Source organism: Triturus cristatus, chromosome 9 (genome assembly GCF_964204655.1).
Source record: "Triturus cristatus chromosome 9, aTriCri1.1, whole genome shotgun sequence".
Classification (NCBI taxonomy): domain Eukaryota; kingdom Metazoa; phylum Chordata; class Amphibia; order Caudata; family Salamandridae; genus Triturus; species Triturus cristatus.
The window spans coordinates 419,963,702-419,987,253 of NC_140592.1; the positions used below are offsets into that span (position 1 = coordinate 419,963,702).

General features: G+C 41.2%; 1 protein-coding gene across 1 annotated transcript in view; it reads left to right on the forward strand.

Moving 5' to 3' along the window:
• The window catches only part of LOC146798080 (cytochrome P450 2C11-like), a 764,894-nt gene that overhangs the window by 161,618 nt on the left and 579,724 nt on the right, over nt 1-23,552 (forward strand). The gene's annotated exons all lie outside the window — the stretch shown is intronic.

Below are 23,552 nucleotides of genomic sequence, written 5' to 3' on the forward strand. Positions count from 1 at the left end.
ATTATTCTTTGGCTCTAAAGCAGCTCTGCCGACCTGGTTCTCTCCCTCTAAATCAGCTCTGCAGACCTGGTTCTCTGCCTCTAGACAAACTCTGCTGACCTGGTTCTCTGGCTCTAAAGCAGCTCTGCTGACCTGGTTCTCTCCCTCTAAAGCAGCTCTGCTGACCTGGTTTCTCTGGCTCTTGAGCAGCTCTGCTGACCTGGTTCTCTGGCTCTAAAGCAGCTCTGCTGACCTTATTCTTTATCTCTAAAGCAGCTCTGCTGACCTGGTTCTCTGCCTCAAGAGCAGCTCTGCTGACCTGGTTCTCTGTCTCTAAAGCAGCTCTGCTTACCTGTTCTCTGGCTCTAAAGCAACTCTGCTGACCTGGTTCTCTGGCTCTAGAACAGCTGTGCTGACCTGGTTCTCTCCCTCTAAAGAGCTCTGCTGACCTCTTTCTCTGGCTCTAAATCAGTTCTGCTGACCTTGTTCTCTGCCTCTAGGGCAGCTCTGCTGACCTGGTTCTATGGCTCTCAAGCAGCTCTGCTGACCTGGTTCTCTGGCTCTAGAGCAGCTCTGCTGACCTGGTTCTCTGGCTCTAAAGCAGCTCTGCTGACCTGGTTTCTCTGGCCCTACAGCAGCTCTGCTGAGCTGGTACTCGGCCTCTAGAGCAGCTCTGCTGACCTGGTTCTCTGGCTCTGCTGACCTGGTTTCTCTGGCTGTACAGCAGCTCTGCTGACCAGCTTCTCTGCCCTCACAATGCACGCACTCGACTTTGCGAAAATATATTTAAAAATAATACAAGTTTATTATAAGTACAAATATATTATTTTGATGAATATCTTAGATAATCTCTTGCCCTAATATGTATATTAAGGACACATACCTATCATTTTCGAACATAACATTTTTTTGCGGGAGTCGAGCACCCAGTGCACCCCATCATGTATATGACATCACTTGGGATCCGCCACCGCATATAATGTTATTTAATGAATAAAATATTTTTAAATAAACAGTTAAAAAACTGTAGAAAATCAGTACAAAAAATAGGTATAACTACTATCACACTTAAAAATTAGCATTTAAGAAACCTTTGAAATTCACTGAAAAAAACCATAGGTTTCAGAGACGTTATAGTTAGAAATTACCATTTAAAAAAACTTTGAAATTCACTGAAAAACCATAGGTTTCAGAGACGTAATAGTTAGAAATTAGCATTTAAAAAACCTTAGAAATTCACAGAAAAAAACATTGGTTTCAGGCGCGTTATATTTAGCTGGCCATTTCACTCGTACAAAACCAAAGAAATTCCTCCGTTATAGTTAGTTCTGCTAACTATAACTCGCGCCCTCGCAATGCACTGCTGATGATGTCTCATATTGCACCATTCATGATATGGTCAGTGACATCACTGATGACATCACTGATGACATCTCAAATGACATCACTGATGACATCATCCATGTGACAATCTGATACACCTCATCTTACACTAGTATAACCTTTCATTACTCACTGTAAAATACAGAGTACCATATTTGAAACCATTGACACACCAATATTAGTTACTGCATACCCTGTCACTGATTCCTAAGTCTACACACACAATTCCCCATTCAACAACAGAATCACTTATACATGCAGTCACTAATTAAGAGAACACTATGAAATGCACTTATACACATATATAGACATTGACACATCAGCAGTCATCTTAGTCGGTTATACTGTCATCCTACTCACTCATGAAAAAAATTACACAATTATCCAACAACACTTCGTTTATTCAAACACATAGTAACTCATAGTTAATATGTTAAAAAATCACCATTACAAATATACACTCATTCATATAGTTACTCTCACAATCACTGACTCTTACACATACTTATTTATATACATCAACTCTCACATACAATGCCTTTTATTTTTTTACTTTGTTGAAGATGTACAACTAAAACATATATTCGCTCACCAACACACAAATAAATACACTCAGTCACCCAAACAACTGTTTCCACATGCACTCTTAAACCTATACACCAAGTCAATCAATCATTCACACATCTATGCATAGAGTTACACACACCCCATCCAACCACACACAAACTCAGTGTCCCATACAAATAATCACCCAACTAATCAATAACTAATATACACATTCAGGTAGTTAGTGACCAACTGATGCAGCATGTTATACAACAACAGAGAGAGTGATGCACACATTCACATAGTTTAGTTACTAATCCATGTATTAAGTGAGACACTTTGAATTACTCACTTAAACAGACAGTCAGACAGCTACTAAATCCTCCATCCTGTGGAAATATGGATTTTTATGATCAGTTATGTCCCCTATCTTGGACCCCAACGGTTTCATGTATAAATCACAAGTACATGTATGATCCCTCCAGTTCCAGTTATGAAGACGCAAACACATGTGCGTCCACCGCCAACATGTCCTCTTTCAGATCCGCCATGAATGGGTCGGATATTCCATTCCTAAGTATGAAAGGCCACCGGCTTTATATGGTTCATTTATCCCATTTTTCAGTCCAGGCGAGTAGGCCCTGATTCTGCCATTAAGCCTTTTCCTGCCTTCTGCCTCTGAAAGCTCCAGTCTGAGCTCGCATCTGTATCCATGAACTTTGTCCTACTCCCTGCGCGGCTAACGGTGCCTGACTCCAGCCTGTTGCCTGCCAAAAAACTGTATTTCACCTTCGAGATTATCTGCTCCGCTCCCTATCCAATGCATTCCTGTCTAGTAGTTCAAGTAAACATTCTTCCAGCTACCGAGCAAAGGGCCCGGCTTCTCTGTCTTTATGCAAGTAATTCATAGCCCTGTTACTATGGAAGATTTCTGCCCTCGCATCTAGTGTAGACACTTAGACGCTTGTACACGCACTCACAGTCAGTATAGAATAGATTTTGTTCGAAAGACCTTTCTTTTTGGATAACATAGTTCTTTAAACATAGGATGTTAGATATGATTTGGGATTAGGTTGACTTGACCCCCCAGACTTCTGTCTCCACATGTAGAGCTAAATGTCAAGTCCCCTTCATCCCTTAGTTGCACGTCAATCACACGTCATGCTGCTGCGCGCGCATCTCTGCCAAGTATTTCTGCTGACATTGCGAAATTCTTTCATGGAACCACCCTATTGTGACATCATACCTGATGACGTTCTTTAAGTTACGCCTAGTTACACCCACTTTAGTTACGCATGTATGTGTTATCAATTGTTACGCCTCCTGCATCTGTTTCACTGTAATGCCTATTGTATAAAAATGATTACTTGTCAATAAAGTTGGTCCTTCACTTCCTGAACCTTCGTCGTGATGGAATATGGAGTCCATCAATTCGAATTGATTTTGGAATAAAGCCCGTTCCGAACCTCTAATACCACGGATTCTGCCTCTTATTTTTCTGAGCTATTATTATTAATTTTCCGCATCAAATTAAGTTCCGGTAATTAAATTATTTACCACATATATGGCGCCCGAACAGGGACACTTTCTCATCTCACGCGCCGGAGGTGCGTTGCAGGCCCGGTCTCCTGCCACAGCTGGACGGACAACAACGCGTACCCACAGGATTTCCTGTATCTCCCTCCTGCCGAGCGGGGGTAACTGAGGCTGCGATCAACACCCAGACGAGGCGGTGAGAAATGCGAAGTATCCCGACCAGAGCCTAGCTGAGAGAGCAAGATCCGAGGTATACAGAGGCCCACCAGTTTCCGAGGTTCCGAAGTTTCGAGTCGAGTCCAGTCCGGTTCAAGTCCAGTTCAGTTCAGTTCCGAGGCCTTCCGTTCCGAGCTACCCGGTGAGTACCATTGTCGGGGAGGCGTTCTGACGTGCACATAGTTTGTGCCGGTCAAGACGGGTTTGGGTACACAAATCCGGTCTGCACTGTTTCAGCAGTGTATCTGTACTGTTTAGCAGTATATCAAGTATGTCTAGTATATAATTCAGAATTACCTAGTTAGTGTCGAGTATTATGCTTAGTGATTAGTTCCCTAAATGGCCATCATTGTTGTTCATTAAATGTTAAATGTTAAATGTTTCAAATACGTTCTGCATACTGTGGTGTGAATGACTGTTCATTATTGTGTTTTTGCTTTATTAAACGTGTTCAAAATTAGGTATCAGATCAGTTCTCAATATGCCGCTCTTTTCGAAATTAAGACAGATCAAAACTAGAAAAGGGGTACTCGAAGAAGCTGTTCCCATTCCTCCTAGGGACACTCCAGGGTACTTCATGTATCATAAACATGGCCTAGACGCCATATTATTTCTTGATTTATGGGTGGACTACACCAAGGAACTACCAGAAAGTCAGAGGTGGCCCGCAGCTGGGACCTGGGATGCAGATTGCATCATGAAAGTAGAAGAAGAATTATGGAAAAAGAAAGCTAGACAGTCACAGAAAGATGCCATTGAATTATGGCGTAAAGAATCATATAGACGTACAGAAAAAGCGCTCAGACAGGAAGAGAAAAGTAAGGAGAATTCAAATAAAGTTCGAGAAAATCTATTAATTGAAGAAGGTACTCGAGTAAAATCAGAACAAATAGACAGACAAAGAAATGCCCTTATGAATGGTATGTATCCTCTTCTGGCCAAAGGGTTACCTAAGGCTACTCCGGAGATACCAAAAGACTTGCCACCCCCATTGTTTCCGATAAAAGTACATCCCAAAGGGCATCCCAGAACCGCAGAAGATGTTTTTCTTTCCTCTTATTTAGACGACGCAGCTCCCGAGTATGCTAATACTGCGCCACATAGACCGCCTGCCGAGGGGGTTCAACGCCAAGACCCTCCTCCGTCTGTACCTCCGCAACAGCAAACCCCGACACAAGTTCCGGCAAGCACATCTGTTTCTACATCTGTATCCACACCTATGGTTGCTATATCACGTTCAACAAATCCTTTCACACCCAGCACCCCAGGTGGTGCTACCGGAGGTACATCAAACATTTTTTCCACGCCACCCAGAGTAAATAAACTTTCCTTTCAAGAATTAGCCCACCAACGTACGCCCAAACTAGTAACTCCCAACACGCTCAAGGAACTTCTAATAGATTGTAGATATGACCCTGTGCCCGGAAAAGGGGACGAAATGGTGCTGGCATCATTACGTATCCGACGAGCTGCAATATATTTAGGGAAGCTACCAGGAATGACTACACATTTAGAAAATATATATCACTTTGTCCAGTCAGGGCGAGATTCTGAGAGTATTAACAGAGCCATGGAGTACCAAAAAGTGGAAATACAGGGGGAACTGTTACGTTTCCTCATAAACTGTGTGATCAGAAATCAAGACCGACCAGGGGTAAATCCGGAAGAAATGCAAATTCTTACCACATGGAGTCAGAATATATCAGAGGGGAGACATGATAAACGATCATGTATAGTAGCTATGTGCCGAAAGATCCGCAAAGAAATAGAACGAATACACGAAGAAAGATTAGCAGTAGACGAACCTGAACAAACCGAGGACGAGGAAGAATTAGAACTGCCCACAGGACAGTTAGAAACCATGGCGTATGTAGGTAGAGGAAGATCTTGCAATAATACTAGATGCTTTACTGATCCGATACGTCCGATACGTCCAGATAATAGCAGAAAATTCCAAACTCCTATAATAAATATAAGGTCCCCCGAACATTCGTTCCAAGCCGCTGACAAATTACTTCGAGAACGAAGGGGTTATCATATACTCGATTCTATGGACGAACAAGAATTAGCCAGGTCAGCCGTTCACTGGGTCGATAGTCCCGGAAAATATAGTGATGATACACTAGCGCACACGTTTTTGAACCTCACCCCAGATGAACAGCGTTTAGCTGGTATCTATATGATTCAACAACTCCTTATATTATATAAAAGCCAACACTCCGATCCTGGCCCCTTACCTGATATATTGACTGAATTACTCACGAATAAATGGAGAGGTTCAGGTACTGAGTTAATTAGAGAAATACTAGAATCCAGAAAGCAGTACATTCTTTTTGTATGTCCCGAACATGTCTCACTGCCCATCAAGGAAAGAACGACGTATTATATGGATAGACAGAATCCCTTACGCGAAGTCCACCCGATAAAAGGTGAGGACAATCAGTTTAAACGTGTGTTTGTATACACACCCATATCCAAAATAGAACTATTAGAAATGAAGAAAGTGGTACCCAGTCATGACAAAGACCCAGCGGGTTTCCACCGTGAAATTAAGGATATGTTACTCATGGGAGAATATACCTACCCCGACATTATGACAATATTGAAGGTATTAATGCCTGCGGGCATTCACGAAAAACTCAAGGAAAAGGATTGGGAGGTGGGAGACCAGAAGATAGATTGGACAGCATTAGAAAACGAAGAAAAAGCTCGAGGTCCAGGTTCAGGGCTTGGGGAAAAGACCAAAACACTACCAGGTCTACTAGTACAGGTACTGCCACGTTTATTAACTACGAAAAAGGAAGACTGGGGTGCAATCTCAGCCTGTAAACAAAAACCAGATGAAGACACTAGTGATTTCTATTCCCGATTTGAAAAATGTTTTGGTATAAATAGTGGAATAAAAGCAAGTAGCGAGTCGTATCCACATCTGTTTGTGACAAAATTGGTTGAAAATGCCTTGCCCCAAGTTAAGAATAGAGTATTGAAATTCGAGAGTACCTGGCAAGGTAACACTCCGTCACAAATGTTACAAATGCTACAGTACCATCACAATAGAATTAGAGAGGAACAAGAACATGAACAAAGACGCATGAAAGACACGAAAATGAAAATGCTAGTTTCCCAGACAGTTCCAACTGACGGTCATAAAAAGGGTATGACACAGTCCAGTGTTTCAGCAGGTCCTGTAAAAGGGACGTGCAACTATTGTAAACAGCCAGGTCATTATGTACACGATTGTCCAGTCTTAAAACATAATATCGCCATAGGTAATACAAAAGAAAGACCACGACCACTTAGACAGGATCAGAACCAACAAGGAGCCCCGCAGCATGCGCAGTCCATGCCAGCTCCGCAACAGTCTATGCCAGCTCCACCACCGCAGCCTATTGCTGCCACACAAACAACGACACGACAGATGTATCAGACCGCACAGTATGACTATCCTGATTATCAACGATACTCATGAAACAGCCTAGAGAGGGAAGTTGGCTTACCCCTTATTGAGGTTCCTGTAGATCAAGAAGGACCTTATGTACACAGTGAACTATTAGGCCAAGATAGAAAATTCTTACTTGATACAGGGGCAAGCCGGACAACAATAAAACGTAGTGAAGTTCCAGGGGCACCCCTCTCAGGCTCACAGAATATTTCCCTTGGCTTTTCAGGAAAACCTATCATTAACGAAGTATCACAGCCTCTTCCACTTACGATTGGTCCCTTGACACGAACTACAGATTTATTACTTACTAAATCATGTCCAGAAAACTTGTTAGGTATAAAAACATTGAAAGCTCTAGGAGCTATAATATGTTGTTCTCCGGAAGGAGTAAGATTGTTTCTACGTGATTTCAAAGGGCACTATGTGTCCCGAGACATGGATGACCGACTGCAGACTTTACCCACACATTTATGGGCACAAGGCCCTACAGATGTTGGTTGCATGAACATTACACCATATTGAGTCACACTAAAGGCAGGAGTGGTACTACCACGAATGCGACAATACAAGTTACCCCCAGATGCTGTAGTGGCTTTACTGCAAATCATTGACGAGCTTATTACCCAAGGAGTGGTTGTGGAAACGGACTCCAATGTTTGTAATTCACCGATAATTCCGATTCTTAAACGAACTGATCCAACAGCCCCGCCAGTATATCGATTGGTTATTGATCTGCGCGAATTAAATAAATGCATTGTACCACAATACCCCGTAGTCCCAGACATTTCTTCATTACTGACAGCCATTGATTCCGAAGCAACATTCTTTACTGTAATTGAGCTCAAGAATGCCTTTTTCAGCGTCCCAATAGATCCGGAAAGCCAATACTTGTTCGGATTTAGTTTAAATGGACGAAGCTTTAAATTCACACGCGCACCTCAAGGATTCACAGAAAGCCCCAGCATCTATAGCCAAGCACTGAAACGAGAACTTGACAGCATCCACATGCCAGTCAACACTGCCCTGCTTCAATATGTCGATGATCTGCTGATCACCGCTAGAAGCGAACCTGAATGTGAAAGAGCCTCACTGACGGTTTTACAATTTTTGGCCGAAAAGGGGCACAAGGTGTCCCCTTCTAAGCTGCAATTCTGTGTCCAGCGAGTTGTTTACCTTGGGCACTCGCTGTCCAAGGAGGGAAGGCAGCTTACACCCGATCGCATCCAGTTAATTGCTAACATGCCAATACCCAAGACACAAAAGGAGGTGCGGGCTTTCATAGGCCTCACTTCATATTGTAGGCAGTGGATCCCTCAGTATGCATTTCTAGCAAAACCACTCATTCAGTTGACAACGCAGGAGGCAGCCACATCGACTGTTCTCCCTTGGACTCAGGAACATACACAAGCTTTTGAAAGCCTAAAGAAAGCTTTATGTCAAGCACCTGTTTTAGCAAACACCATGTTACAATAAACAGTTTACACTCTTTGTTACAGAACGCGAAGGTACTGCCTTGTCAGTACTCACACAGGAACAAGCAGGATCACACAAACCATGTGCTTATTTTTCTAGTACATTAGATCCCTTAGCTCAGGCTCTGCCTGCGTGCCTGAAATCAGTGGCAGCGACAGCTTTAGCAATACGACAAAGCAATGCCATAGTGTTAGGACACCAATTGACAGTACAAGTACCACATGCAGTAGAGGTTCTCTTGAACCGCACACAAACACAACACTTGACTATAGCAAGACTCACTGGTTACGAATTAACATTATTTCAGCCACACATAGAAATCAGACGTTGTAATACATTGAATCCTGCCACACTGTTACCAGTAAACGGAACAGACCCACTAGCACATGATTGTATTGAAGTTATCACTATCACAACGAAACCCAGACAAGACTTAACAGACGTCCCATTGTCAGACCCAGACCTGACGTTGTATGTAGATGGTTCATGTATGAGAACAAGTACAGGAGAGTTAGTGGCCGCTTACGCAGTCACAACAGACACTGAAATCATTGAAACAAATTGCATAAATACCTTGTCCGCTCAAGCAGCAGAGCTCATCGCTCTGACACAAGCTTGTATTCAAGCCACAAATAAAAAAGTCAACATATACACTGATTCACGTTATGCATTCGGAGTTGTACATGACTTCGGCGTGCTGTGGCGAGAGAGAGGTTATTTAACTTCTCACGGTGCCCACATTCAGCACGGACCCCTCATTCATGCCTTATTAGATGCAATACATCTACCCACTGCAATATCAATTATGAAATGTAAAGCTCATACGAAAGTTACTGATGTCATTTCCCAAGGCAATGACCTAGCTGACAGAACAGCTAAACAGACTGCTCAAACTCAAACATCTGACATGACAAAGACAATAGTTCCGACACCAACATATTGTATGACGGTTAAGGATCCCGCTCTTGACGTAATTGACATACAGACACATGCTACACCAGATGAAATAAAGAAATGGACTGAATTAGGAGGGATCCAAACGGATCAAGGATGGATGACGAAGGAAAAATCTGTGTGGTTCCTTCCTGATTCAATGGTCCAAGTTATCATTAATACTGTACATAGTCCAGCGCACCTAGGAGAAAAAGCTATGCTAGACAGCATTCAACACATTTGGTTCAACAAACATTTACGAGCCGCAGCTAAACAAAAAGTTCGTACCTGTATGATCTGTTGTCAGTTTAACCCAGGTAAAAGCATTCCCGTAGAACAAGATGGATTTCAGCCTCCTGATCACCCTTTTGAAGTCCTCCAGATGGATTATATCCAGATGGAACGATGTCGAGGATTCAAATATGTTCTCGTAGTTGTCTGTGCTCTTTCCCGTTGGACAGAGGCATACCCGGTTTCAGATTACACTGCCCCGACTACTGCCAAACAGTTGGTTCGAGAATTCTTCCCACGGTATGGTTTACCACGTGTTGTCTATTCAGATAACGGCCAGCCGTTCTCATCCGAACTAATGAAACACGTTTCACTTTTGTTAGGCTATCAGTGGAAATTTCACTGTGTCCGACACCCCGAGGCAGCAGGTCTCGTGGAACGACATAATCAAACCCTGAAAATTAGATTGTCCAAAATATGTAGAGAGAAAGGTGTCGACTGGGTAGTAGCCTTACCAGTTGCACTCTTTTACATGAGAATGGTAGCGCACTCTCGAACAGGGCTATCCCCTTATGAGGTGGTCTTTGGCAGACCACCAAATATGTGGGGGACGCCTATACCACGCAAAATAACTGATGTTGACTGTAATATGCTGACAGATTACCTGGCTTCCTTGATGTCTGCACTACAATCTTGTCGTTCACAGGTAGCTGCAGCCTTTCCCGACAACACCGAGGTAAAACCCCATGACGTAATTCCCGGGGACCTGGTGTTAGTGAGGAACTTTGACCGGAAGTCTCAGCTGGATCCTAGGTGGAAATCGCCTCAACTCGTACTGTTAACCACGAGGACAGCCGTGAAAATCGAAGGTCGAAAAGGCTGGATACATTCAAGTCATATCAAGAAATTTCATGGACTACCATCCGATGTAAATGACACACCTCGCGTGTCTTCACCGATTGACTCAAAGCTTCCTTTGGTTGAACTGAATGACAAGGAACAATATAAACTAAAACTACGGTCTAACAAGTCAGGCAATTTGATTGTTTAAGTCCTCTCCAAGGTGAATCGGTCGAATTTGTCTCTGACATGTATCCCTTAGACCTGAATAGAGAAAGAAACCGAAAGATGCGACTGAAACAACATGCGTACTGTAAATCACTGCGTAGTCATTGCACAGTGACGTTATTAATTTTGTTTTTCTTAAGTCTTTTAATAATAGCTGCAAGTATATTGTTGCACATATATTATCCTATTTCTAAACATGTTTACAATGTTACTGCTGAACATTCTTTTAGTGAATTACCCCCGCATGAGTTGTCCTATAGATTTGCGCTGCGCAATAACACTTTCATTAGTATGTTACATCATTCCCATCAGGCTAGCAATGCTACGAATTGTTGGATATGTGGCCGACTCCCTCCCTATCAGAACTATCAGGGAATTCTGCCTCTCTTTCCATATCCGTTCACACACAATGGCTCCTGTGGAGCATGGTTTAGTTTAATTAATTCCCTAGATTCGAATTCTGCAGTTTATCAAGACAACTGGGTATGGGGAAACCTGAACTTAGTTTTACTCAAAGTCTGCTACCCTGACAAGAAGGGACTTCCCAAAAGAACAGGAACTGATCTAGAAAATGAAGTATATGGATTAGGGAATTTCACGCTTAATCTCATGATCCTGAATGTTGAATCCGAAGCTGCACCAATTTTGCCTGCCATGTCAGTATTCCCAGTTAAAGGTGAATTATGTGTAAGAAAGAATGGATCCATACATATGGGCCATAGTAGATGCACCACTGTAATAGAATTCAGTGATCAAGGCAAGTCTACATTTAGAGCTTCTCGCCATTCCTACTTCGTATGTGGTCAGACTGCATATATACGTTTGCCTCTAGATTGGGATGGTACCTGCTACATCGGATTGCTTTTGCCACCTGTTTTCCTAGCTCCTCCCGATTATCATAGAAATACTCATTTAGTACACAATAGAGAACGGAGAGATCTCCCAATAGTCGATTACACTGAGACAGCATGGGAAAAATACACAGATTTCAATAAAGGTCTCTTTCCCTATATAGGTACAGTTACCAATAGTAAGCTGATACGTAGATTAACCAGAACCCTTGAAGCAGTAGTGAACAAAACTATTTCCGCCTTAGGCAATTTAACAGAAGAGCAGTCTGCTATGCGGATTGTTGTGCTTCAAAATCGTCTCGTCCTTGACGTCATCCTGGCCGATAGGGGCGGAGCTTGTAGGGTCATCGGATCAAGCTGTTGCATTTTCATACCAGAAAATTCGCCATCTGTATATAAAGCCATAACTCGCCTTCATAAGATTGTAAGCCAGATACACCAGAATCCAGGCACCTGGACTTGGTCCGGTTGGTTTTGGAGTGTATTATCTACCTTTGGATGGAGGGTCCTATCCTTCCTAGGTATTGGCTTTCTAATACTATTCAGTTGCTGCTTATGCCTACAATGTGGACCAGCGATTTGTGGTCTGTGTGCCACATCGTGTATTCCACCACCAAGATTTCATTCATCCCAGAAGAAAAAAGAAGAACAAATGATGCTATATGAACAGATCAACGGATTGATGAAGATTGATATCTCTTAAGGGCAAGTAGGGGACAAGGAGGGAATGTGGAAATATGGATTTTTATGATCAGTTATGTCCCCTATCTTGGACCCCAACGGTTTCATGTATAAATCACAAGTACATGTATGATCCCTCCAGTTCCAGTTATGAAGACGCAAACACATGTGCGTCCACCGCCAACATGTCCTCTTTCAGATCCGCCATGAATGGGTCGGATATTCCATTCCTAAGTATGAAAGGCCACCGGCTTTATATGGTTCATTTATCCCATTTTTCAGTCCAGGCGAGTAGGCCCTGATTCTGCCATTAAGCCTTTTCCTGCCTTCTGCCTCTGAAAGCTCCAGTCTGAGCTCGCATCTGTATCCATGAACTTTGTCCTACTCCCTGCGCGGCTAACGGTGCCTGACTCCAGCCTGTTGCCTGCCAAAAAACTGTATTTCACCTTCGAGATTATCTGCTCCGCTCCCTATCCAATGCATTCCTGTCTAGTAGTTCAAGTAAACATTCTTCCAGCTACCGAGCAAAGGGCCCGGCTTCTCTGTCTTTATGCAAGTAATTCATAGCCCTGTTACTATGGAAGATTTCTGCCCTCGCATCTAGTGTAGACACTTAGACGCTTGTACACGCACTCACAGTCAGTATAGAATAGATTTTGTTCGAAAGACCTTTCTTTTTGGATAACATAGTTCTTTAAACATAGGATGTTAGATATGATTTGGGATTAGGTTGACTTGACCCCCCAGACTTCTGTCTCCACATGTAGAGCTAAATGTCAAGTCCCCTTCATCCCTTAGTTGCACGTCAATCACACGTCATGCTGCTGCGCGCGCATCTCTGCCAAGTATTTCTGCTGACATTGCGAAATTCTTTCATGGAACCACCCTATTGTGACATCATACCTGATGACGTTCTTTAAGTTACGCCTAGTTACACCCACTTTAGTTACGCATGTATGTGTTATCAATTGTTACGCCTCCTGCATCTGTTTCACTGTAATGCCTATTGTATAAAAATGATTACTTGTCAATAAAGTTGGTCCTTCACTTCCTGAACCTTCGTGGTGATGGAATATGGAGTCCATCAATTCGAATTGATTTTGGAATAAAGCCCGTTCCGAACCTCTAATACCACGGATTCTGCCTCTTATTTTTCTGAGCTATTATTATTAATTTTCCGCATCAAATTAAGTTCCGGTAATTAAATTATTTACCACAATCCAGACAGTTATATATCCACTCAATCTTCAATACAGATTGATATATATATATATAATACATATTTAAATTTAAAACTAAACCAGATTCACTGGATGATGTCATTTGAGATGTCATCAGTGATGTCATCAGTGATGTCACTCACCATGTCATGAATGATGCAATATTTGACATCATCAGCAGTGCATTGCTGGCACGCGAGTTATAGTTAGCAGAACTAACTATAATGGAGGAATTTCTATGGTTTTGTACGAGTGAAATGGCCAGCTAACTATAACACCCCTGAAACCTATGCTTTTTTCTGTGACTATATATATGAACACCACATCCAGTTTTCCTTTTACCCTGAATACCATTACAAGGACTCTGGTCTTTCTTTATAAAAGATCTCTTTTATTATTTTGGTATTATTTCGGTAACACGTTGCGCCTGTGTCCACAGGCTTGCTCACACCAACAACGCAATTGCCATTACTCCATTTAAAAACTGCAAGCACCAGATCACATGGTTCGCTGTTTCCAATGCAATGGAAAAAAGACTACATCACACATCATGTTAAATTCAAATTCAAAGAAATAGTTGCCGTGTATAAGAATTTTTAAACAATTTAAAACATTACACCTTCATGTTTTAAGTTTGCATTGCTGTCTGAATATGTGACAGAACACAGGAATATTTAAATGTTTTCGGGTATTTTCCCACCACTTTCATTTTTGTTCAGCCAAAGTTTTGGTGACAAGTATCTTATTTCATCAAACAACTTGTTAGAGATCCTTAAAATACTACAATGTGCAAAACTGGCACGGGATATAAGGTGCAATAATCATTTTGTTAAAATCCATAATAAAAATCATATGTATTTTAGATATTTATACCACTAGAGACCTCTTTAAAAAAAAAATATTTCTATTGAGGACAGTTTCATCAAAATTCATTGATCTGTTCTGTTTGGATAGGGTACCAGTGCACCATGCGTTAATAATTTGGATTTTCCTTACTTCAGAGAGATTAGTTCATGTGCATAATAAAAATTCATAAGAATTAGATAAGTAAATAAAACAATATTCAAATATGTGGTCAATCTCTAAAGTGCTAGTGCAATGTGCAAAAATACAATGTGCAAATATTGTCAATACAGTACATTAAATGACAATTCAGGGCAAAGTACGGTAAAGTGCAAGTGCTATGACCGTAATTGACTTAAAACCCATCATCAATTCCAATATTTTAGCACCTAATAAACCCGTTGGTGCATTTTGGTTTAGTACCCTCAATTCGAAATATTAAATTGCATTAGTACCAATAATGCCACATATTGATATCTGAACTCTAACTGCTGCAAACATTACATTTTTTTGTCTTTCAATTTCTTTTACAGAAATACCTTAACACAGCAACTTTATTCGTTTAAAATCTGATTATGAATTTTCGTAACTTGTTTAAAATCAGCCATTTTCTTATGGATACTGCTAGTGGCTTAGGTGTACATGCAAATCCTCATCTGTGTTCATTCCTGATGGGATTCTGGTGTTAAAAAGCATTATATACTTAGACTCCAGTTGTCGCAATCTTCTCTCTCTGTTCCCGCCCCTTCTAATTTTGGGTACCTGGTCTATTGCAAAATAGGTCAGAATTGTGAATTCCATTAATGTGGCACACCAACAGATAGGTCTTGTTGTTATTTTTTATCGCTCACATATGCTGCAGGATGTGGACGTAAACCATGTGGGTTGTGCTTCCTACATATAACTTTGGGCAGGAGCATTTTAGAATGTAGACCACATGTTCACTTCAACAATTTAAGAAGCATCTGATTTTCCATGGGTTCACCGTAAGTGGGGACATTACTTGTTTGGTGTTTTGAGCAATAGAACAGGCTATGCACTGTTGGCATTTGTAAAACCCTGGATTTGCTTTTAGCCAGCTCTCAGATTTAATTAATTCTGGGCTACTGCCCATTAACTCTTGCCTTATGGATTTAGCCCTTTCGAAGGTCATCTGGTGCCTCTGTTTGACTACTGCGCTGAGCATTGGATCACTCCTTATTAGATGCCAGTGCCTACTAACACAATCTCTCACTTTTGTGTGGTAGGCACTGTATTCTGTGATCAGTTTTATTTCCTCATAGTCATATTTTTTGGTTTATGCTTTTTCTTCTTTAGGTTTTAACAAGACCTCTCTTTTGATACCACTAACTTTTTGTAGTGCTTGGTTCAGGCAGCTCTATGCATTACATGGAAAAGAACGAACATAAATGTTATTGCCTTGTGTGGGTTATTGATTATCATCATCATCATTAAAAGCTTTATTTCGGTTCAATGACCATAAAAGCGGCAATCATTGTCACAATAGATAATACAAATAAAAATCTTAATAAATAGAGCCAATCCAATCATTTTCGAGATAACACATTACATTCAAAATGAGCAGAAAAATATTTGGCAGGATAATCGATTATAAAAATTTCCTGCGTGATAACCAGACAGAGTTGAGGAACCGGGAAACAGCGAAAACTATCAGAGGTTTTGTATCATATTTTAAAATTCTCATTGCTTTTTCGCATTCTCTAAAACCAAGATTATTGCAAAGGGGCTTGATCCAGCGTTTCCTTTGGTGTAGATATATTGGGCAGAAGAAAAAGACATGTTTTTCATCCTCAAGTATGTAGCTACAGGCCGGACAAGCAGTGGTTTTATTGGCGTCCCATCCAGATGTAAATGACCTAAGCGGAAGACAACCCATTCTCAACTGGCAGTAAAGTTTCCTTGCGGCCGGTGGACTAACCAGGTCTAAAAATTCCTCTTTCCTGTAAGTATCTTTAATTTGGAGGAACACGGCCGTCAGCCTGCCGATCTTAGGGTTTTCATACAGACACGCAAGGTGATGGTTTTTAAACTGTTCGACCAATTTAGCTTTGGGTAGGGCCAGGCATGAGGCCTCCGGAGTAGTCCATAATTCTGGAAGGCCAATCTTAGTGCAAGAATCCCTGACAAATCTCAGCCATGGAATATTCTTGCTCTTGAGTTGGGACCAGACTCCCTTAAATTCCTCACGATAAAATCCCAACTCCTCATTTGACCATAATCTCTTCCAGTATAACAATGGACGCAGCATTACCACTTGTTCAATGGGTAGTAACCCACAATCCAGCCTGATAGGGGTCAGTGGGGAGCTAGATGGAAGGCCCAACATGCTCCTCACGAATGAATTTTCTGACCCAGTCAAGCTGTGTATTCTGGTGTGGCCCCACAGTTCCGCTCCATATATGGAGGCTGCTCTTACTTGTGTCTGATATATTTCCAATGCAGGGGACACTGGTTTGGAGACCGAACCCCTGAATACTTGAGAGATTCCCCCGGTGGTTTGTGCAAGTTTTAGCACAGAGTTTGCAACCTGGCCGCCCCAGCCAAAGTTTTCCTGTAGTAAAATCCCCAGATAACTGAATGTGGTTACCCGCTCAAGGTATACACCATTCAGAACTGGGTTTGGCCGTGTGTGTTTGGGGGGATTTAGAATCATATATTTGGTTTTGGCCAAGTTGATCTCTAAGCCTCTTTCTGCACAAAAATCCACAAAGCCATCCAGGATGCGTTGGATGCCGGTTGATGTGCGCGATAACAAAAGAGTGTCATCGGCGAACATCAACGCTGGCACCAGGCCTGTGGCAAGTCTGGGCGCATCAATGTCCCTAATATCTGCCAGGTGCTTGATAAGCCCATTGATATAAAGACAAAATAATGTGGGTGCCAACACGCATCCCTGTCGGACTCCACGGTTTACGGGAAAACGGGACGAAAGTTCACCGTATTTGCCACAACTAACCTGTGCAAAATTTTTTGTGTGCAGTCTGAAGATAATGTCCAGAAGATACAAGGGGACATTAAGAGCCAGGAGCACCTTCCACAGTTTTTCACGCGGAACCAGGTCGAAGGCCGACCTCAGGTCAACAAAAATGAGATAGAGGCTGCCACCCTCTAAACTCACGGTCTTCCAATGTATGACCTGAAGTCGGAAGATCTGGTCCACAGTGGAGGTGCCCTTTCTGAATCCTGCTTGCAGTGAACTTAAGATGTTGTTTTCAGTCTCCCAGGCCTGGAGTCTGTCCAGTATTATACGCCCAAACAGCTTCTGAGTGATGTCGATTAAGCTGATGGGCCTATAGTTTGAGGGTTTTAGGGGACAGCCTTTCTTGAATATGGGCACAATCTCCGCGCCTAACCATGACTCTGGTGGATCATTTCCCGACAGGATGGAATTGAATAGGACACAAAGGTATGGCACCCAAATCATAGGTTCAGAGCGATAGAGGTCGCCCGGAATTTTGTCCAATCCTGGAGCTTTGTTTGGTATTAAGAGATGAATAGCCCTTTCCACCTCCTTTATGGTTATCATCGTTGAGGCCGCGCATTGGGTGATAGATCCGGGAGAGAAGATAGGCAAAGGAGGAGTATTGGTATATGTGCTTGAGTAGAGACCTCCATAATGTGCTTCCCATACAGCTGGAGCTATGTTTGGGAATGGGCTCGTTCCTGCTTCTTTCCTCCCCTTGCTCACGGTTGTCCAAAAGCCCCTGAAATCCTTCGCTATTAGAGTAGATCTTAATTCTTCCCAAATATCAGACTCCCAGCATTTTTTGGCCCTTTCTAAAGTTTGTTTGTGTTTGGCCCTAGCTACTTTAGTCCTATCTCTATCGAGGGTTTTGATGGCGATAAGTAGCTCGCTCTTCGATTTCCTGCACTCAGCAGAGTACCACGGTTGCCTTTTAGGCAGATGGGGCCTCACGGGCCCTGTCAGGCAAAACGCCTTCGAGAGTTTATCTACTAACTGTAGGTGAATGCCTGTGGGTCCGGCTGCATGTACAGGTGGTAGACGTGATGATTCCACCTCAGACATTTCCACAAGATAAGGAAGAGCAAGGCTATAGATTTCGGAGATTTTATTAGGGCTTGCGGCAATGTGCGGCCATCTCACCCTTCGTTTGTTGTTGGATAATATGGGGTGTTGTGCAGTGGTGGGTGGTGGTACATCATAGGTGCTCATGCCCCAACAGCCTGGTTTAAAGGTTATAACCAAGGCATTGTGGTCGCTATCATTGCGATCTAACACCCTAAAGTCAAGCACCTTATCCCAAGATCTAGTTTCAATAAGGATATAGTCGAGAATGGAAGTATGACCTACCCTATTGAAGGTAGCTCGACCTGGTCTGTCAGAATCAAATCTCCCAATACAAGCCCTCAGTGACAAGGAAAGTGTGAGAGCGGAGATTTGAAGGGCCAGAGGGGACCACGCTTTGACCTTTGGAATCATAGGATCAGGGACAATTTAAGAAGCATCTGATTTTCCATGGGTTCACCGTAAGTGGGGACATTACTTGTTTGGTGTTTTGAGCAATAGAACAGGCTATGCACTGTTGGCATTTGTAAAACCCTGGATTTGCTTTTAGCCAGCTCTCAGATTTAATTAATTCTGGGCTACTGCCCATTAACTCTTGCCTTATGGATTTAGCCCTTTCGAAGGTCATCTGGTGCCTCTGTTTGACTACTGCGCTGAGCATTGGATCACTCCTTATTAGATGCCAGTGCCTACTAACACAATCTCTCACTTTTGTGTGGTAGGCACTGTATTCTGTGATCAGTTTTATTTCCTCATAGTCATATTTTTTGGTTTATGCTTTTTCTTCTTTAGGTTTTAACAAGACCTCTCTTTTGATACCACTAACTTTTTGTAGTGCTTGGTTCAGGCAGCTCTATGCATTACATGGAAAAGAACGAACATAAATGTTATTGCCTTGTGTGGGTTATTGATTATCATATGTAAATGGATTTCAGAATCGAAGTACAGGTTCACTGATGAGTTTAGCTGCTGCATTCAGTCTTGTTCAGGACCTGCTCTTTGTAACCCCTTTCCCCAAACCTTTTTGTTAGACTATTCTGGGCTTCCTCTAATGCCTGCCTCTCACTGCAATTTCTTTTCATCCTAAGATGTTCGGCATAGGGAATGCTAATTTTAAGGTTAGTGGGGTGGAAACTGTTCACGTGCAGGATGGAATTCCCTGCTGTTGCTTTCCTCAATGTGCGTGTGTGTAGTGTGTTGTTTTTATATAAATTTCAAGGACTAAAAACTTTACTGACGTCCTGTTTATGGTATCTGTAAATTTTATATTTAATGAGTTGTTATTAAATTTCATGACAAAATCTTTTGCCAACTCCTCTGAGCCTTCCCAGACCACAAACAGGTCATCTATAAACCTTTTCCACACTACTACATTTTCATTCCATTCCTGTGCATGGTCAACTTTGAGCACCAGCTCCTCTCACCAGCCCATATGCAAATTAGCATAGCTGAGGGCGAAGCAGGTGCCCATCGCCGTACCGCGTACTTGTCTATACGTCTTAGTTCCAAATAAAAAACTCTTATCTTCTAGACACATTCTGCCCATCTCAATCAGAATTCTAAAATGAAGATATAAGTAAATGTGTCATGTGGACAAAAAGTAACGCATAGCATTCAGCCCTGCCTCATGTTCAATACTCGTGTATAACGAGGTAACGTCAGGTGTTATTAACAAATAGCTCTCTTTGTAAATTAGTGTTTCAATTTTACTTAATTCCTACAAGAAGTGATCCAGATAGGTTGAGGTTGTTTCAAATAAGCTTCCAATGGCAGAAATAATAGGTCTGCCCGGTGGCTTTTCTTTGTTCTCATGAATTTTAGGGATTAAATGTCACAGGATTGTTTTGGGATAACAGGCCTAATCCCCTCCAGCATGAAAGTTCTTTGTGCAATTTGTATATATATAACTAATTATTAAAAGTATATATTTGACATTCTAATTGTATTTTTTTTATGTTTTACTATGAATAAATATACATATATATTTTCTGATGCATTCATTTCAAATACTTAAAAACTGGATATATTGTAAAATTAATATTTGTATTACACATGTTATATATGTATATGTTTTCATAATAATAAAGAAATATAATATAAATATAATGTAAAATAATTTTTGGGGATTATTTGTCACTATATATGTATACGTATATAAACATATATATATACAAACATATATATGTTTGTCTGTTTATATTTTATATATATATATATATATATATATATATATATATATTCACTGAAAAAACCATAGGTTTCACACATGTTATAGTTAGGAATTAGCATTTAAAAAACCTTGCAAATTCACTTAAAAAACCATAGGTTTCACACAAGTTATAGTTAGCTGTACATTTCACTCGTAAAAAACCAATGAAATTCCACGTTATAGTTAGATCAGGTAACTATAACTTGCGCGCCCACAATAAACTGCTGATGACGTCACATATTACATCACTTATGACATGGTCAGTGACAACACTCATGACATCAATGATGACATCTGAAATGACACATTGTGCATTGCGGTCGCGCAATTTATAGTTACCGGATCTAACTATAACGTGGAATTTCATTGGTTTTTTACGAGTGAAATGTACAGCTAACTATAACTTGTGTGAAACCTATGGTTTTTTAAGTGAATTTGCAAGGTTTTTTAAATGCTAATTCCTAACTATAACGTGTGTGAGATCTATGGTTTTTTTTCAGTGAATTTGTACGCTTTTTTAAATGCTAAGTTATGTATTTATTTTTGCGCTTTATAGTTACGAATTAGCATTTAAAAAACCTTGCAATTTCACTTAAAAAACCATAGGTTTCACATATGTTATAGTTAGCTGGACATTTCACTCGTAAAAAACCAATGAAATTCCCCCGTTATAGTTACTGCAGGCAACTATAACTCACGCGACCGCAATCCTCTGCTGATGACATCAGATATTACATCACTGTATTTAGACACTTATTTACCCATGTCTTCTTCCATTAATCTTTAGCTATACATATATTACAAATATTTATTTTTCAGAAAGACACATATGTCATCAGTGATGTAATATCTGACGTCATCAGCAGAGGATTGCGGTCGCGTGAGTTATAGTTGCCTGCAGTAACTATAACGGGGGAATTTCAAGCCCAAGTGGGCTTAATCATCAATCCAGTTATATTCATAAACAAAGGAAATGATGATAATCATAACTTTTATGCATTGCATAGCTGCACCCTAATAATGTATAAGAAAATTATTAAAGTTCAGACATTTGTCTGCAAGAAATTATCTTCAATCAGCTCAGAAAAGTCTTAGCACAATATTGTGCGCTCCCTAATAATGTGCCACATCTTCATGTTTTATGTTGGAACATCAACAAATGAAACTTTATCGAGTTGCAAGTATACAAGCAGACAAACGTGAAATACCTTTGTTAACCCCTTCGACGCTCATGACGGAACGGTTCCGTCATGAGCGTCGGTTGAGCTGTGCTCATGACGGAACCGTTCCGTCATGACCACGCCCGCGCAAGCAACGGTCAGCACCGCGGGGGAATCCGCCCCGCATGGAAGGGGTTAAGCCCACTTGGGCTCAAAGATTATGCTATTATGTATTATACATCGCATTAGAAAGAATTAGAGTTGCAACTCAGGAAACTACAGCGATTAACCCCTTCGCTGCTAGGCCTTTTCCCCTCCTGTGCTAAGCCTTTTTTGGGCTATTTGGGGTAGTGCGCGCTTAGGCCCCTGTAACTTTTTGACCACATTAGGTATCCATGCCAAATTTGCGTCCTTTTCTTCCAACATCATGGGGATTCTAAAGGTACCCAGGGTTTGTGGATTCTCCTAGAGGGTTCCCAGAAATTAGTCAAAATACAGCAAAATTTAGTTTTTTTTGTGAAAACTGGGGAAAAGTGGCTGCAAATGAAAGCGTCTGGGTTTTTCTCTGCAAATGATATCAAAAAAGGGTTTGTGGGGCTGAAATCACAATTTCTTCAGCTTTTAGGGAATGACAGATTTTTGTCAGAAATCCAACATTTTTTACACAGTTTTGACATTTTTCTGGGACATACCCTATTTTTGCTATTTTTTGTGCTTTGAACCTCCTTCCAGATAATGGTAAAAATGGGTAGAAAAGCAATAATGGATCCTGGAAAGCTATACATTTTTGAAAAGTAGACAAAATTCTGAATTCAGCAAGGGGTTATTTGTGTAGATCCATCAAGGTTTCTTTATAAAAACTAACAGGTAAATAAAGGAAAAATTAAAAATTTGTTGAAAAAAGCAGCCTTTTGAGTCAACGTTTTCACCTGTAACTTCTTCGAATTATGACATCTCTTTGAAAGCAATGTACCGTTACATCCGGTGGTTGTGGGGATATATAGGACTTGTAGGTTCACCAAGAGCCCTACGAACCCAGAGTAAAAAACTGAGCAGCATTTTGTAATGTTTCTTTTTTTTGTTCCGGGTATATAGCAATTATTGTGGGAAAATGTATACATGGAAAAATCTGTATGAAAGACACCTATGTATTTCTGAAATGGGAACAAATTACAGAGTTTAGAAACAGTGCATATTTGGACATTTTCGAAATTTGGAATACTCATACTTGCATGACAATTATTGGTCATTTTTCAAAACGACTTTTTTTTTTACACAATGTCTTTCATTTGGAAGGGAGAAATGCATCAAACATCAATAGGTAATAACAGTTGTTTTACAAATCTGAACTACCCAAAGTCTCCCGATAAAAATGGTACCTCACTTGTGTGGATAGGCATAGTGCCCACGACAGGAAGTGGCTCAAAACCTAAGGTGAACACACCACATTTTCATACTGAAAATGTACACTTTTTTTGCGAAGAGTCTAGCTGTAGTTTTTGAACCCTAGCCCTGCCGGCACCTAGGGAAACCTAGCAAACCTATAAATTTTTGAAAACTAGACACCCAGGGGAATCCAGGATGGTGTGATTTGACTGCCTACCACCATGGTCTGCTACCCAGAATCCCTTGCAAACGTAAAAAATTGACAAAAAAAACACATTTTCCCCATATTTCTGTGATGGAAAGTTCTGGAATCTGCGTGGATCCACAAATTTCCACCCACCCTGCGT